Source organism: Prionailurus bengalensis, chromosome B4 (genome assembly GCF_016509475.1).
Source record: "Prionailurus bengalensis isolate Pbe53 chromosome B4, Fcat_Pben_1.1_paternal_pri, whole genome shotgun sequence".
NCBI classification, from domain to species: domain Eukaryota; kingdom Metazoa; phylum Chordata; class Mammalia; order Carnivora; family Felidae; genus Prionailurus; species Prionailurus bengalensis.
Window position 1 is genome coordinate 50,217,501 of NC_057358.1, and position 16,768 is coordinate 50,234,268.

The following is a 16,768-nucleotide window of genomic DNA, read 5'->3' on the forward strand; positions in this document are numbered from 1 at the left end:
ATAACTTTCCTGAGACTCATCTGCATTGCTGCATATTAATGCATTTACTTTCCCATTGTATAATGTTCCTGTGCATGAATAAACTTCACTTATCTACTCCTTTGTTGATCACCTGGAAAGCAATCTGGCATTATTCTAAACCTGAGCATGCACATATCCTATAACCCAGAAATTTCACTTCTAAGAAAACATTCTTGTACATATATGCTAGGAAACATATAAAAACATGTTTGTAGTAAAATGTTTATAAGAGCTTTATTCCTTAATTATATTATTAATTTTAATTAATCTTTAATGCTTACATACTACAGTTACTTACAACCAACAGGATCAATAGTGTGAATAAAGAGGGGTTATATAGATGTCCCACGGATGAAAAAGATTATCTGTTCAATGTTCTCTAAATTATTTAGCATTCAACATTCAGTAAATATTTTTGAGTACTCCCATGTATCAATCACTGTTCTATTCATAGGGGATACAGCACTGAATAAAATAGATGAAGTGGCTGCTATCATGAGGTCTTATTTTGTTGTGGAATATAAAAATTAAACACAAATAAATAGTAAGATATTAAGTAGTGGGTAGGAGTATAGATAAACACAGAGCCAAATAATAGCATAGTAAATAATGGGGCTTCTAATTTAGATGGTATGGCTAAGGGGATGTCTCTGAAGAGATGGCATTTGAACAGAAACTTCAGTGAAGGTAAGAAAGAGGTCTTACATATATCTCAGGGAAGGGTATTTTTTTTTTTTTTTTTTTTGCAGAACTGAAAAGAACATAAGGTGGGATTTTTTTATTGGTTTTGAAGAGTAGTAAAGATGTCATGGTAGGTGAAATGGAATTAGTAAGAGAAAGAAAGCTCAGACAATGTTGGAGAGTTAGACCAACGCAAGCTCGCATAGGGATTTATATCATTTAGTCTAGATGTCATTGATGAATTTTGTCCTTTAGTTGCAGTGTGAATGAAAGGGAACTATTTGATGATTTTATGCAGGAGAGTTAGTTAAATGATACACTTTATTTATGATGTTTAGAGACATCATACTGGGTGATAAATGGAAATGCCTTGTAGCAGGGCAGAAGCAGAAGCAGGAAAACCTCTTGGATAGGAGTGATTGTCATTTAGATGAGAGTAGATGAGAGAGGAAGTTGTCTTAGCTGAGGTGGTGAGATTGTAGCAATGAAGCTGGTAAGACATTAGATAAAAAATAGATTTTTAAAGTGGAGTCAGAAGGATTTGTTGATAGATTGCTTGTAAATGTATAAGAGGGAGAAGCCAATAATGACTTCAATGTTTTTGGCCTGAGCAAATGAGTTAAAGATGATGCCATGCACAAAGATGGAAAATGAAGCAGGGGTAGGTTTAAGTAGAAAAATCAAATGTTTGGTTTGGAGTCTGTTATATATGGGACGTTTGTTAGATACCCAAGTAGAGTGATGTGTCAAGTAAATACTAAATAAACTAGTACGGAGTTCAGGAAGGAGCTCAGGGATGGAGATATGAATTTATATTGGGAGTCAACAATAGAGGTTATATTTAAAGTAATGGAATTTGATACAATCACCTAAGTGGTTAGTACAGACACAGAAGAAAAGAGGTATGAAGATGAAGCCTGGTGTGGCTGGTCGACTGCATTAAAGACCCCACATCTGGGTGGCTCAGTCAGTTAAGCATCCAATGTTGGTTCAGATCATGATCTCAGGATTCATGAGATGGAGCTCCATATCAGGCTTTGCACTGACAGCACCGAGCCTGCTTGGGATCCTCTTTCTCCATCACTCACTCTGCCCCTCCCCCACTTGGGCTTTTTCCTCTTTTTTTTTTTATTTATTTAAAAAAATGTTTATTTATTTTTGAGGGAGCGAGAGAGAGACAGAGTGGGAGCGCGGAAGGGGTAGAGAGAGAGGGAGACACAGAAGCCAAAGCAGGCTCCAGGCTCCGAGCTGTCAAGATGCACAGAGCCTGATGCGGGGCTCGAATTCACAAAATGTGAGATCATGATCTGAGCTGCTGTCAGATGCTTAACCGACTGAGCCACTCAGGTGCCCCTTCTCTTTCAAAATAAATAAATACACTTAAAAAAATAAAGGCCGCACATTTTTTCCCTTCCCTTTACGCATGCTCTTTGCCATATATTTGGGCTATCACATGCTGACTCTAGGCCCAAAACTTTCTTTGACCTATGGGATGCATAGGCAGTTGTGATTGAAACAGAAGCTTGAAAAAGTACATTTCTGCTTTGCTACTATATTCTACCCTTACATTGTACCTTTAGCATGAGAAAATATGCACAGATACCTCTTGTCCCAGGAGGATAGAGATACAGGGTCAACCCAAGGTGCATGACTGAGCCCAGTTGAGTTCAGTATAGATCGGCTGAATCCCACAGACAAGTGACATATAAGTGTTTATTGTTGACAGACACTGAATTTTAGGGTGGTATCTTATGAGCATTGTCATAGCAATATATAACCTATACAACATTCAGAGGTCTGGACAAGAAGGAAAGAGTCACAAAGGATACTGAAGGAACCATCAATGAAAAACATAACAAAACAAACACAAACAAACAAACAAGCAAACAAACAGGGCCAAATGGTATCCAGAAACCCAAGAGATGAAAGTATATAATAAAGGTGAAGTGATCAACTATGACAAATGCAATGAGAGTTCACATATTTAAAAACTGAAAATTGATCAGTACATTTGGCAAAATGATTTTATTAATGCCTTTGATGAGAGTGGTAGGAAGAAAAGCTGAATTTAAGTAAGTTCTAGGGAGAATGGTAGGTGAGCAAGATGAGAGAACTAAGATTAGAGATTCTGCTCTAAATGGAAGTGGAGAAATGGGGTCATGGTTGGAAGGGAATATGAATCAAAAGAGAGGTTTTGTTTATAGATGGGCTATATTACAGATTGTTTATACATGGGAAGGGGGATTTAGCTCAAGGGGGAATAAAACAGATGACACAGGAGAAAACAGGAATAATTAGAATAGCAAAAACCATTAGTAGACAAGTTGAGATAAGGTCTAATATACCAAAGATGAAATTTCCCTTAGATAGGAGAATGGGCAATTCCTCCATAGTTATAGGCGTAAAGGCAACGTATAGGAAGGGTTTATATTAAAGTAGGCTGGTAGGCTTAACAGTGGAAGGGTAAAGTTTTTTTCTGAGGTATTTATTTTTATTAATAAATTAAGAAGTAAAACTGTCAGCAGGAGTGAAGAAGAGAAGTATGGTAGACAAAATTGTAAGATGGCTCTCAATGATCTTTACTTGCATAATATGCTCCTCTTTGAGCATTAATAGAACCTATGGTATGAAGAAACATCACTCCTATGATTATATTGTTATATGGCAAAAGAGTGGACCTGACCTAATAAGGCTAGCTGTGTAAAAGAAAAAAAAATCTATTTTATCTTAGAAGAGAAAATCAGAGGGATGTAGCTGGCTGGCCTCAAAAAAAGCAAACATCTATTTTGTGAACTGCCTACGGAACACTTGGCAAGGAACTGTGGGTGGCCTCTAGGAGCTTAGAGTATAGTCCTTGGCCAACAGTCAGCACTAAAATGGGGACCTCCATCCTACAACCACAAGGAAATGAATTCTTTCAACAACCAGCAAGCTTGGAAGATGCCTCCAGCCTCGGAAGAGAGCCTCAGCCCTGGCTAATACCCTAATACCAGTCTGGTGAGATCCTGAATAGAGTGTCTAGACAAACCACACCTGAAGTTTTAATTATAAAACAGTGAGACGATAACTTTGTGTAGCTTTAAGTCACTAAGTCTGTGGTAATTCATTATACATCCATAGTAAACTGATATAGGCTGTCAGAAGTTTGGATGCAAAGTAAAGGGCATCTCATGCCATTATAGATGAAGAGTGAACTGACTGCAGAATATAGAAGGGTTACTGGACAACATGAAAAACTCATTTGAAGTTTGCTTTCATAAATCTAAAGTGAGACCTGTCATCATTAGAAACTTGGATAAAGACAAAAAATAGGTTAGGAGTTAGATTTAACTCAGACTGTGGATGGGCCAGCTAAACATATGTAAGGAAAAAGGGGCAAGGGAAAGAAAATTCATATGCAGAAGGATGATCATTCTGTTAGCCCAACCTACCCAAACAGGCAAAGCAGGGGAGTGAAGATAGGAAGAGGGTAACACAGGGAAAAGTCAAGTCTCTTGGGTTGGGTGTCTCAGTCGGGTTAAATATTTATAAGAAGGGGATATGTGTGAAAGCAAGCTGAAAAGAAGAGTTTGAAATTATAAATTACTTGGCTCTGAGATTTTATTTTGATTAGAGCTTTTGTCCAACCTTGCATCATCTATCGGTGTCCTGAATTTTGACCACAGTGTGCACTAACCAGACTTTTTCTCCCGAGTCTCCCCTGTTCGAGTGCTGTTTCATCATTTATGAGTCTCTTCCCCCAGCTTTTTGGGATATATTTTTTTGAGATGCATCCTTTCTCAACATGGAAGTCTTCTTTCAGAAAATGCTTGGTTATTAGTCACAGTACCTTTCTGGGATATTAGCAATTCAAATATTCTCTACCATTTTGGAATAAAGCTTTTGTCTTTAATAAAAAAAATGATCTCAGATGTTTGGAGAAAGAAGATTTTTTTTTTTGTTTCTAAAAACCATACCACTTTCTGGTTCCTCTAAAACAAACTGTGGCCCATGGACTGGCAAACTGGGGACTATGGGCTAAACCTTTCCCATCACCTGTTTTGTAAGTACTTTTCTTTTTTAGCACAATCACACCCATTTGTTTACCTATTGTCTAAGGCTGCTTTTGTACTACAATGGCAGAGTTGAGTAGTCCCAATGAACACTGTATAGCACACAAAATCTAAAATAATTACAAACTGGTCTTTTTCAGGAAAAGTTGCTGACCCCTGCAGTAATATCACCTTGCCCAGGCCCTTTGGGTTTCATTACTCCTTCTCAGCCCCTGTGTTACAAATTCTTAGAAGTGGAGGAATAGAAATTGGGAGGATAAAAAAAAAGAGATGAGGGCATAGTATAGAAATACTGAATGTTTCTGCCTATAACCTTGGAAAAGGGGAGGGAATCTAATGCAAAGTACATGTAAGCATTTGAACAATTATACTCTTGTCTCTATGCTTTATGTTTTGTGAGAAGGAACTGAACTTTTGCAAGAAAGAGTAATACAATTATAACACTCTGGTATGCTTTGGCATGCCTTTATGATATGGGATACTGCTAAAGTTTGCTGATCCTTTGTGTCAGAGAGGCAGTATTTTGTTTTTTATAAATTTACTTTTCCCTGGTGACTCAGTGAGTGGCAGAGTATGCTCCTTCTGTGTTTCTACCTTATAGATCTCATTTTTTTTCTGCATCTGTTGGACCCTGGTTTCTGGATTGAGATGAGCTAATATTGTTGCCTATGATAAGAATATAAACACTAGAGACACTCATCCTTAAGCTGGCTTGACTAAACTGCAGAAAAACTCCAAAGTCATATCACAGAAGAATTACAATAGCCACATCATTTCTAAAATGAAACAAAAAAAAATAGACACATACAATTGTTAATATTACTTTTCTTCTCTGGTTTTCTAAATCAGTCTTATTAGAGGTTTTTCAGCATTTTACTAGTATCTTCAAAGAAATACCTGCTGGTTTTGATGATCAACTCCACTGGTTTTTGGTTTACTTAAACATTTGTTTCTCATTTTATGAATTTTTAACCTGAGTCTTTATGGTTTTCTTTCTTCAACTTTGTTTCTACTACGCTATCTCTTTGAATTTTTTGTGTTGGAGTATTTTATTGAGTTTACATAGCAGATAGTCAATTTTCATGTATGCCTGAAAAGAATATAATAACCTTTCTGTTGGTGACAGTGTAAAGAAATCTAAAAATTTTGATTATATATAAATTGTGGCCTAAAACTTAATCATTTTATTTTATTATTTTAATGATTTAATTTTTTTGTCATGTTTGAAGTCTAAAGTTATTTATTTTTTCTTTAGTCTATTCGCAAATAATGTGAAAAAGTTTAACTCCAATATTCCTCCCTTCCATCTTCTATGTTTTTGTCTAGCATTTCAATTTCATCTTATTTTCTGAACTCCACAAAACTAACTTTTGTTTTACACTCAAAGGTAGAAGCTTCCATTTTCTTCTATAGTCTCTTACTCTATGACAGTTGGAAATCTTCTGTGCTTTCTCTTCCTGTCTCTCTTTTTTTTTTCTATTTATCCTCACAAAGTCAAAATCACTCTGATTTCATTTCTTCATACATGTTATGTCTTTTTCTTTTTCTCCATTGTCATTTCTCTTTCTTCTACATCACTAATGGCTACCATTATCTCTACCCTGGCCCTCAGGTGAGACTCCTAATTCGTCTTCCTGCCTCTAGTCTTGCTGGTTTCTAACCCACTCTACCCACATGGCAGTGAGAGTGGTATTTCATAACGAAACATGATTTCTTGCTTAAAACTACTCAGAGATTTCCACTGGTTTTAGAAAAATCTAAATTCCTTAACGTGGCATAACATGATGTTAGTTTTACTTCTACAGCCTTGTTTCTACCCACCTCTTTTCGTAGTAGTCTGGTTGACTTCACTATAATTTCTTTATTAATTTCTTGTCTTTCCTGGTAGACACTACAATCTGTGATGGCAGGAATCAAATATATAGTGTGTGACATATAAAACAACTTAATAAATATTTGTTTAATTAATATTGAATGTATTTTTGAAAGCATGAATTATTAAATAAAGGTGTTATTCTGGTAATATGCTTATATTGAAAAACTTTTGTTGAGAAATGCACTGGGAAAGAACTGAAAAGGGAAATTTGATAAAGAGGGGGTTTACCTTATATCCTCCAAAGGGGAAAAATGGAGAATTCATGAGCCAACAAGGTGGCCATGTTATCCTGTAATTTAGATAATGACAGTAAATAGAGAAAACAGCATATTGTTTATTGCAATACAATTGGCAAGAGAAAATTGAGAACTATACCAAAAGACATGGAAAATTGTAGGCTACTTTTCTCTCTAGAACTCAAGGAATGTATGATCTTGAGATAAATCACTTAATCTCTTGATGTCTCAATTTAACTATTGAGTATATAATGAATGATTATTCTTAACTACTGCATGGGGTATTGTGAGACTTAATTTGCTAATGTTTATAGAGTGCTTCAGATTGTCTGATTAAAAGTATGAAGTATCATTATTATACTATAAAAGAGTATGTGAAATTTTATTTTAATTTCATAAATATGAAATTATACCTTTCTACTTTCACTTAAAATGGTCTGAAATTCATAGACATAAATTGGTGCATGTTTGAATCTAAGTCTCCAGGCACTTATGTTAGTTGTTTTTATGACTATCTTTAGACCTCATCTGCATTTCTATTATTCAGAAAGTTCACAAGACTTTGACAAAAATAAATGTGAAAGGGCACAACTCCTTTTGTTGTTGTTGTTGTTGTTATTAATTTATTGCCCAAATAAGTCAAGAGAGTGTACTAAGATTAGTTTTTCTTTCTTTTCAACCTTTCATTTTTGGTGAATAATTCTCTCGTTGCTAAATGTGATTAGCTTTCTATATATGGCAATTTTGTCCTCACAATTTTAAATATCCTCGCAACTACAATTTTGTGCCCAGTCAGTGAAAGTCTACAGGTTCAATTATTTTTTTCTGAGGCACCTTCCTGGAGTTCAGTGCCTTGCTTCTCTTTATCCAGGTTTTCTCCATGCCTGCTGCAGACCTTGAGAATTCACTGTGACACTCCTGTAGTCCTTCCCTTATTTTCTGAATACATTACCTTGAGGTTTCTTGGTTGACTCCCTGTTCCTCTAGAATTTTTCTTAGAAATACACACAGGAGATGAAATTTTGGTAATATTTCCTGTTTAAAAATGTCATTATTTTATCTAAACACTTAATTGCTAGTTTTAATATATGATTCCTGCATGAAGTAAAGGCTACTTCACTCAAAATGTTACAGAATTTCTCCATTTTCTTCTAGTTTCAGTGTTGCCATTTTAATTTCTTTTTTTTTTTTTTAATTTTTTTTTCAACGTTTTTATTTATTTTTGGGACAGAGAGAGACAGAGCATGAACGGGGGAGGGGTAGAGAGAGAGGGAGACACAGAATCAGAAACAGGCTCCAGGCTCTGAGCCATCAGCCCAGAGCCTGACGCGGGGCTCGAACTCACGGACCGCGAGATCGTGACCTGGCTGAAGTCGGACGCTTAACCGACTGCGCCACCCAGGCGCCCCTTTAATTTCTGATCTTTCATTTTGTTTTTCCTGCAAGGTTTAAGATCTTCTTGCCCTCAGTGTTACAAAATTACATTATGATGCATATTCATATTTCTTTTCATTTACTGAATGTGGGACTTAATCTGGCATGTTATATCCTTTGGTTCTGTGAGTTTTATATATTGTTTCTTTGAATTATTGCTCCTTATTTATTTATTTATTTATTTATTTATTACTTTTTGAATTTTTCTACTGGATATTGGAACTTCCAAATCTATTCTCTAATTTTCTTAACTCTTCTCTCCTATTTTCTATCACTTTGCTTTTTGCTATTCATTCTGAATGGCTTATGCAATTACATTTTCCAATGTAGTTTATTTAAAAAACTTTAGCTATGCCTTCTTGAACATACAAGGATTTTACAAGTTTTTTCTGGTTTGTTTCTCTATTATCACATTTTGCTATTTCATGATTGCATGATCTTGTATTAAAGTATTAAGTGGATATGTGTGTATGTATTATATATATGTATATGTACATATGTGTGTATGTGTGTGTGTGTGAGGTATATATGTGTATATATACATGTATATGTGATGTATGCTTTATATAGTGTATACCAATAGTCCTTAAATTTTTGGTCTCAGGAACCTTTTACATTATTAAAAACAAATTTTTAAATTAAAAAAAAATTCAAAAACTCCCAAGGAGTTTTTATTTAGGTAGGTTATACTTTAATATTTAACATAAATTAAAGCTGAGAAATAATTAAAATATTCATTTTTTAAAAAATACCACTAATAAGCCTATTACATGTTAACACTAATATTATTTATAAAGCATAACTATATTTTCTAAAATAAAACTAATGTATGAGAAGAGTAGCCTATATATATTTGCAAATCTTTTTTCCTTCTGTTTAATATAAGGTAGTTGGATTCTCATAGCTGCCTCTATATGCAATGTGTTGTGATATCACATATTGTATAACCTCTGAAAAGGAGTATGAGAGTGAATAAGGAAAATAATGTTTTACTGCAATTATGAAAATAACTTTGACCTTGCAGATCTCCTAAAAAGGGCTTGGGACTTCCTGGGGCCTCCAGACCACACGGTTTAGGAACTGCTGCTATATGTACAAACACGTACACTTGTGTGCATACACACACACCCTTTAAAAATTAACTTGTTTTGTCTTGTTTTATTTTTTTCTCCAGAATTTTTTTCTAGTTCTTGTTTGTTTCATTTTGTTTTGATCTGTCTTCTTTATGCTAGAGGCTCTCTTCAAACATCTGACAACAGTTGACAGAGAGTCTACATTTAATTATAAAATACTTAAATCCTGATTGGGCACTGTATTTGGGGAAAGAATTTTCAACTAGTGAGTTTGTCCTGGGGCAGAGGCTCTCAATATTATTAGATGCAATAACCACTTTTTTTCAAAGCAAATATTTTAAAAATCTCCATTTACTACCCTGAAATTAAAAGCATAGTAGTATAACTTAACCTATCAATACATATAATTTCACCAATAACAATGTAATGTCATAATTACAATGTAAAAAGGAAATAGCAGAGCATATTTAATAATACAAATATTTGTATTTCAATATGTAAACTATCAGACATGCCTACTGTACACTTACTGTGGACACAATTAGGTATTTAGATGCCTGCACTTACTTGTAGAATCTCTAAAAGTGATAGCTTTCAATACGGACTCATATAGTTGTGTTGGTGAGCAGTATCGACAATTTCAGTACCATGAGCAACATTGCTCTCGGTGATGTGATCTTTATGAAATGATGAAAAACTCTTGGTTAAACTCCAAACCAAAAAACGTTCCTTCTTGCTTCTATTTATAATTACATCCTTGAAAATTCAGTCCTTGTTAAAGTTGTGTCAAAATAAACTGTGTTTATATGTTTAAAAAATGTGTTGTTTATGTACAAAATGCAGTTGAGTCCTAGATTCATATAGTTTTAAACATTTTTTCTTTTTCCTATTTGATTGTCTCCTATGATATCAGAAAGTCTTTAGGGATGTGGGATGATAATTCTCCACTGTGAAAGAGTTTTATTCATGAGAAGATGTCGGAATCTGAGACTCTTACCCATTAAATCCCTGTAGTGCTCTCTTAATCACTGCAGCAATTTACAAATTTGCAACTCACTACTCCTCCAAGAATCCCTGCTCTGGTATGGTCATATCAAGAGCCAGAATCTTGGTTCACCCATCAGTTGCTTTCTTTGTTTACAAATCAGCTACTCACTCTCTCAGACTTCTGTGCCTGGCCCTGAAACTCTCCCATTCTGAGTCTTTAGAGAGAGGGAGGTCAGAGTAGGCTGGCTGGCTGGGTGGGAGGCTAATGTTTGAGAAGGCTAGATGTCATAGAGTGGTCAGGATTTACATAAATGCCCAATTGCTTATTGTATAAACTCTTAGCCATCTCTGGCTATGAGCCCTATGGCTCCTGCCTCTTGTTATGCTAGGTGCTTTGCAGTGTCCTTCAGGGAAAACTGGTTTCTTTCTCTTCATTCTCCCTTCTATAGGCACATAAGTCTTAGCTTCCTCTGGTCTTCTTGGTTAGTTAGCTGTCCTTCATTTACCTGCATTTTCCAAAAATTTCTTGACCATTCTTATCTGCTGTTGTCTCTTCCCTGGGTCTGTCTCTTCCTTCAGATTGTAAAGATTTTTATTGCCTTATACTTTTGAAAGATAATAAAGTTTAACAAATAGCATTTAATCAACATATTGAATTAAAGTCCCCTGTATTAATTTTGAAATTAGAATAATCAATATTGTTCAAGGCATGGCCAAGACAAAGGATTAATGAAAAGGGAAGCTAAGAGACTTCTAAACTATTACTTACATTTTCTCAACTTTAACACCACAAAGCTGTATGTCTGGACCACATCAGCACAATCTCTATTCTATTAGAACTGCCTGTCTAATAGAACTATGTCTTAACATTATTATTTAAGTTTTCACACAGACAGCTGATAAAAGACAACAGCCCTCTGTGGAATGTCTCTGCATTGTCATAAAAACCGTTATCAAATTACATTGAGTGTTGTCTCCTCACTTAAAAATTTTTATTTATTCATTCATGTTTACTCAGGGACACACAAAAACTTTGTATTGGTAATAATATTTTCCTTATTTTTCTTTTTTTGTTCTGGAGAAAGAACATTTAAAGATAATAGAACTTAGTTTCTATATTTTTCTTAAATGTGGATATTTCAAAATGGACCAGGTATTTCCCTTTTACCCTTTATGTTTTATGAACTGTCTTTTATCTTTTCCATACATTTTGTAAACTGCGGTGAATTCTGCCTTCAGAAGTAGGAGGTAAGTTAAATAAATCAATAAAAATAATAAATAAGTAAAATTCTGAAATGGTGTGCAATGTTAAAAGACAAGTAAATAGTATGAATTTAAAGTAAAAATTAAAATGAAAAATGAAAAAAACCAAAAGTAAAATATTCATTTATTTTATAATGATAATTATAATGTCCTTCAGGGAAAACTGAATATATATACATATATACATATATATATTATTTAATTATAATCATAATTAAAGTATCATTTAATTGTCATGATGATTACTAGTTGCACACAAATGGGATACAATTAATTCTATTGGTACTTAGAAATACTGCTGTTTTTTGAGGACCTCCTTTTCCATTATGTCCTTTCGCCTCCCTATTCACTTTCTGCTCACATTAGGAAGAGAGTAGCTGCAAGAAGTTCTGACCTCAGTAGCTCCCTCCTCTTCTTCAGGCCCAGCCTTTGCTTCTCTCTGTCTCTGACTATTGCTCCCTATTTCTGGTCACCTGGACAGTTTGTGAAATCAGTGGGGACGCAAGTCTATTTTAACACTGTATGACTCTCATGGAAAATAAAAGAACAAGGCATTTTTACATATATGGTATACTATACTGCCTGGGGAAAAAAAATCCAGTCAAATTTAAGAAGAAAATAACAGAGGCATGAAAGCTTTGCTGGTCTTTAAACCAGCTGAATTTTGAGATAGAACAAATGTTCTTCCAGTTAATGGAAGATTTTTGGCCAAAAAAGATAGTATCTCTTTAATTTCTTTCTACTTGATCTAGAAAGAAACAAAATATGAAATTATATACATATTTCATACTCCTATATCCTTATCTAAAATTTAAAAAAATGTGCTTCCTTTCTGGGGTACTTCATTATAGTAATGATATATTTATGCCTTGGTATTGCATAGTACATTATTACTTTTTATTGACATAATACTAATACGAACTAGAATAACATTCCAAATATTAGTCAACAAGTTATTTGGCCTATGTTATGTCAAAAAATGAATTAATGTTCTCAACAAGTTGACTATTATTGTAAACAAAAGGAAACCTACAACTCAAAAGCACAAACAAAAACAAAAACAAAATCTTATTTGAAAATGGGCAGAAGATCTTAATAGACATTTTTCCAAAGAAGACATTCAGATGGCTAACAGTTACATGAAAAGATGCTCTACACTGTTAATCACTGGGGAAATGCAAATCAAAGCCACATTGAGATCATCACCTCACATGTATGAGAATGGCTCTCATAAAAAAGACTAAAAATAACAAGTATTGGCAAACATGTGGAGAAAAAGGAACATTCATGGTCTACTTGTGGGAATGTGTATTGGTACAGCCACCATGGAAAATATCATGGAGGCTCCTCAAAAAAATTAAAAATAGAATTACCATATGATCCAGCAATTCCACTTCTGAGTATGTGTATGAAGAAAATAAAAATGCTAACTCAAAAAGCTACATGCATCCCCGTGTTCACTGCAGCATTATTTACAATAGCTAAGAAATGTAAATAATCTAAGTGTCTACTGATAAATGAATGGATAAAGAAATTGTGGTAGTAATATATAATGGAATATTACCCAGCCATAAAAAAAATAATGAAATCTTGCTATTTGTGACAACATGGATGGAATTTGAGGGCATTATGCTAAGTGAAATAGGTCAGACAGAGAAAGGCAAATACCATATAATTTCACTTATGTATGTGGAATCTAAATAAAAGACAAACAAACAGAAAAACAAGGAATGAAACAAAACAGAAATAAGGTCGTAGATACAGAGAAGAGATTGGTGGTTGCCAGAGGTAGGGAAGAAATGGGTGAACTGTTTTAGTTTAGTTTTGTTTAAATAAACTAAATTTAAAAATCTTACAAAATAGCTATGTGAAAGCACTTAATTGAAAAGCATAACCCCCCCCCCCCCATAAAACCATTACTTAAAAAATGTACCAGAATAGAATCTGGCTTGATTGTGACCACAGAATATTCATCTTTAAAACACTGACATGAATGATTTTATAGTTTAAAATTTTTATCCATTTTAAAAGATAAACATCTAGCACCATACCACTTTTTATTTGAAAGCTAAATGTCTGTTAGTTCTACATAACAAAGCTAATTTAAATTGTTATTTTTTGTATCATCTAGGGAGATGTATTAAAGCAAAAGGTCTCCAAAGGTTTTTGCATTTATTAAAAGGGGCACTTAAAGGATGTCAAAGGATAATGAGACCATCATTCAGTACCCAATATAAAAAGACAAAGTTGAATGTTTTCCTCACTATTGTAAGGGAGTTATCCTGGGATTATGTAAAACCTCTCCAGTCCAGCAAGCTACTAATCTTACCTAGGGTTTTAGGGAACCATGAAATTCAGGAATTGGCAGATGTTCAAAAGCACGAATGAGTTGATGTCATCTGTAGAAGTATGGTTACTTGGGTGTGACTACTGTTGTTTGGTTGGTCCTCAGAGGTATATTAATTGAGCTAGATTTGTTACTAATTGGCTACTTCAGAAGTAAGGACATTGTTGATTGGCATGCTTTTAAAGTGTGTTTAATAAAGTAAGCTATTTATTGATTGAATGAACTTCAAATCAGTTCTGATGGCTTCTTATTACCATGGCCAAAAAACATCAGTCTTTTCCTAGGAGTATGGGAACTTTTAAAATTCTCAATCCCTATTTTTCCCTCTTCTCAATCAAAGCTACAAGGTATCATTAAGAATTGACCAGACTTTCACCCTTTCACCTCTGCTGTTGATTCTTCTTGAAGATGGGATTTCTTTGGAAAGATCTGATTTTTAGTTTGTGCCAGTCAACAACATAATTTCATATTTTTTCCTTGAATCATTTATTGAAACATCTGCCAGGACAGTGGTTGTGTTGAAATATTTGAGACATTGGACATTAAACATTAAAGGATGATGAGACAAACAAGACTAATTAGAAATACTATAAGAAGTAGCTAGAATACACTTCATTACCATAACCTAAGACTTTTTAGGCACAACCAAGAAAATAGGTCCCGTCTATAATATTAATTCAGGTATAACATGAAGGGTTAGTGATGGTTTTGGTTGGCGAAAAAATAGTCCAAAACTGTTGTATAACCTATAACCATAACTATTATTATGATGGTCTTGGGTAGAAGCTGTATACTTTGCATCATCTCTTTGTTTTGAGAATCCTGAGTTCACAGTCAGCTTCCATGAATGAGCTGCTTCTGAAAGTGCTCTCGACAACCTCAGTTTAGGTTCTCCAATAGTGGTTACTTTCCAGCTCTGCTAAGGTTCCTTTCATTTTTTCCCCCAGAGAATAACAGGACATTGCTAGTTTAGGCTCATTTAGGAATTATATTTTATTCATCATCATAGAATCAGTATCCAGCTCCTGCCCAGTACAGTAAATTGTAATAATTAAAAAGAATCTTTAAAGTATAATTCTAGAATTCCCTGTCCCATTTTTCAGCTGAATTAGAACACTATAATTTGGGTGGTATGAGTATTTTCAGGTGTTTAAATATACCTAAAAGATTTACCTCTTTACTAGAGTTACTTATATGAGCTTATTTTTAAATGGTACTTAAAACGTGTGGTCAGTAAATCATGATTTTTGAGGTGATGATAAGCATTACACACTTATTTTCTAGGATAGATATGAATTGATCATTGGCAAATTTCTACAGTACTAGTGCTCTGTGAGTTTTGGAAATGACTAAGTTTATCAAATTATTTAAACAGTAATATATTTAATAAGTAATATTTCATATGCTTATTACATGTCAATTCTCAGAGATACATGAAACAACATTTATCAAAGATAAAACGGAATGAAAACTTTAAAAAGAAAACAGAAGTGCTTGAATTGAATGAATGTTTTTGACTTAACTTTTGCACGTATAAATTCATGATTCTGTAATGTTCTTACCTTTCTGCTTTAATCATTGTATCTATAGCCATTTAATAATACCTTTCTAAATCTTGTACTCTGCCTAAAATTAGGAATAAATTTTTATTTCTAGAAAATGAAATTATAAGATTTAAAGTAGCATTTGATCAGTTTTTCTTACATTTACCCTCAGCCCAAGAATGCTCCCTTATTACATCGTGAAAGTCGTTGCTAGGTACTAAAATATTTTCGGGTGCCTGGGTAGCTCAGTCAGTTAAAAATCTGACTGTTTGAGGGACACCTGGGTGGCTCAGTCAGTTAGGCAGCCAACTTCAGCTCAGATTGTGATCTCACAGTCCGCGAGTTCAAGCCCGGCATCAGGCTTTGTGCTGACAGCTCAGAGCCTGGAGCTTGCTTCTAATTCTGTGTCTCCCTCTCTTTCTGCCCCTCCCCTGCTCACACTCTCTCTCGCTGTCAAAAATAAAATAAAAACATTAAAAAAAAACTAAAAAGAAAAAAAAAGAAACTGACTCCTTGATTTCAACTCAGGTGGTGATCTCACAGTTGTGGGATCAAGCCCCATGTAAGTCTCTGCTATGTGTGGGGCCTGCTTGGGATTCTCTCTCTCCCTCTCTCTCTGCCCTTCTTTCTGCTCATGCGTGTGTGTGAGCATGCACTCTCTCTCTCTCTCTTAAAAAATAAATATTTATAACATGTTTTATCAATGGCTATTTATCCATGAGGAGTCTCTCCAGGAAGGCAGAAACCACCTCACTTATTACAACCCAAAAATGTAATGGCATGAAGTGATTACACAGGTGAGGAAAGAGCTGAAAAGCCAAATGGGAAATGGTAAGACAATCCACAGATCAGGAACAAAAGGAAGTCACTACTACAACGTCAAAAGGAGGGTGTGGTGTTGCAGTCTAGGGGCCAGCTTCAAACGCCTCATCAGTGAGACTGTCCGGTAGGAGCCAAAGCTGCTGAGGAGGGATAGCTGCTGCCAGAGATAACACTTGAGGCAGACAGGGAGGGGGAAAACTCTGACTTTTCCTTTCCTTCCAATGGGCTGGTATCTTGCCAATGATGCCCATTGGCTGAACTTAGGGAGGAGCCAGCTAAAGTGAAATCCTGGGAAATGAAACTCGTGAAAGTCAGCTTTCCTGTGAAGGGAAAGTAAGAAACAAATCTCACGGGAAACAGGCCCAGGAACAGCACTGACCAGCCACTCCTGCTACTTGGCATCAACTGGCATTTTTCTACCTGCATTGACAT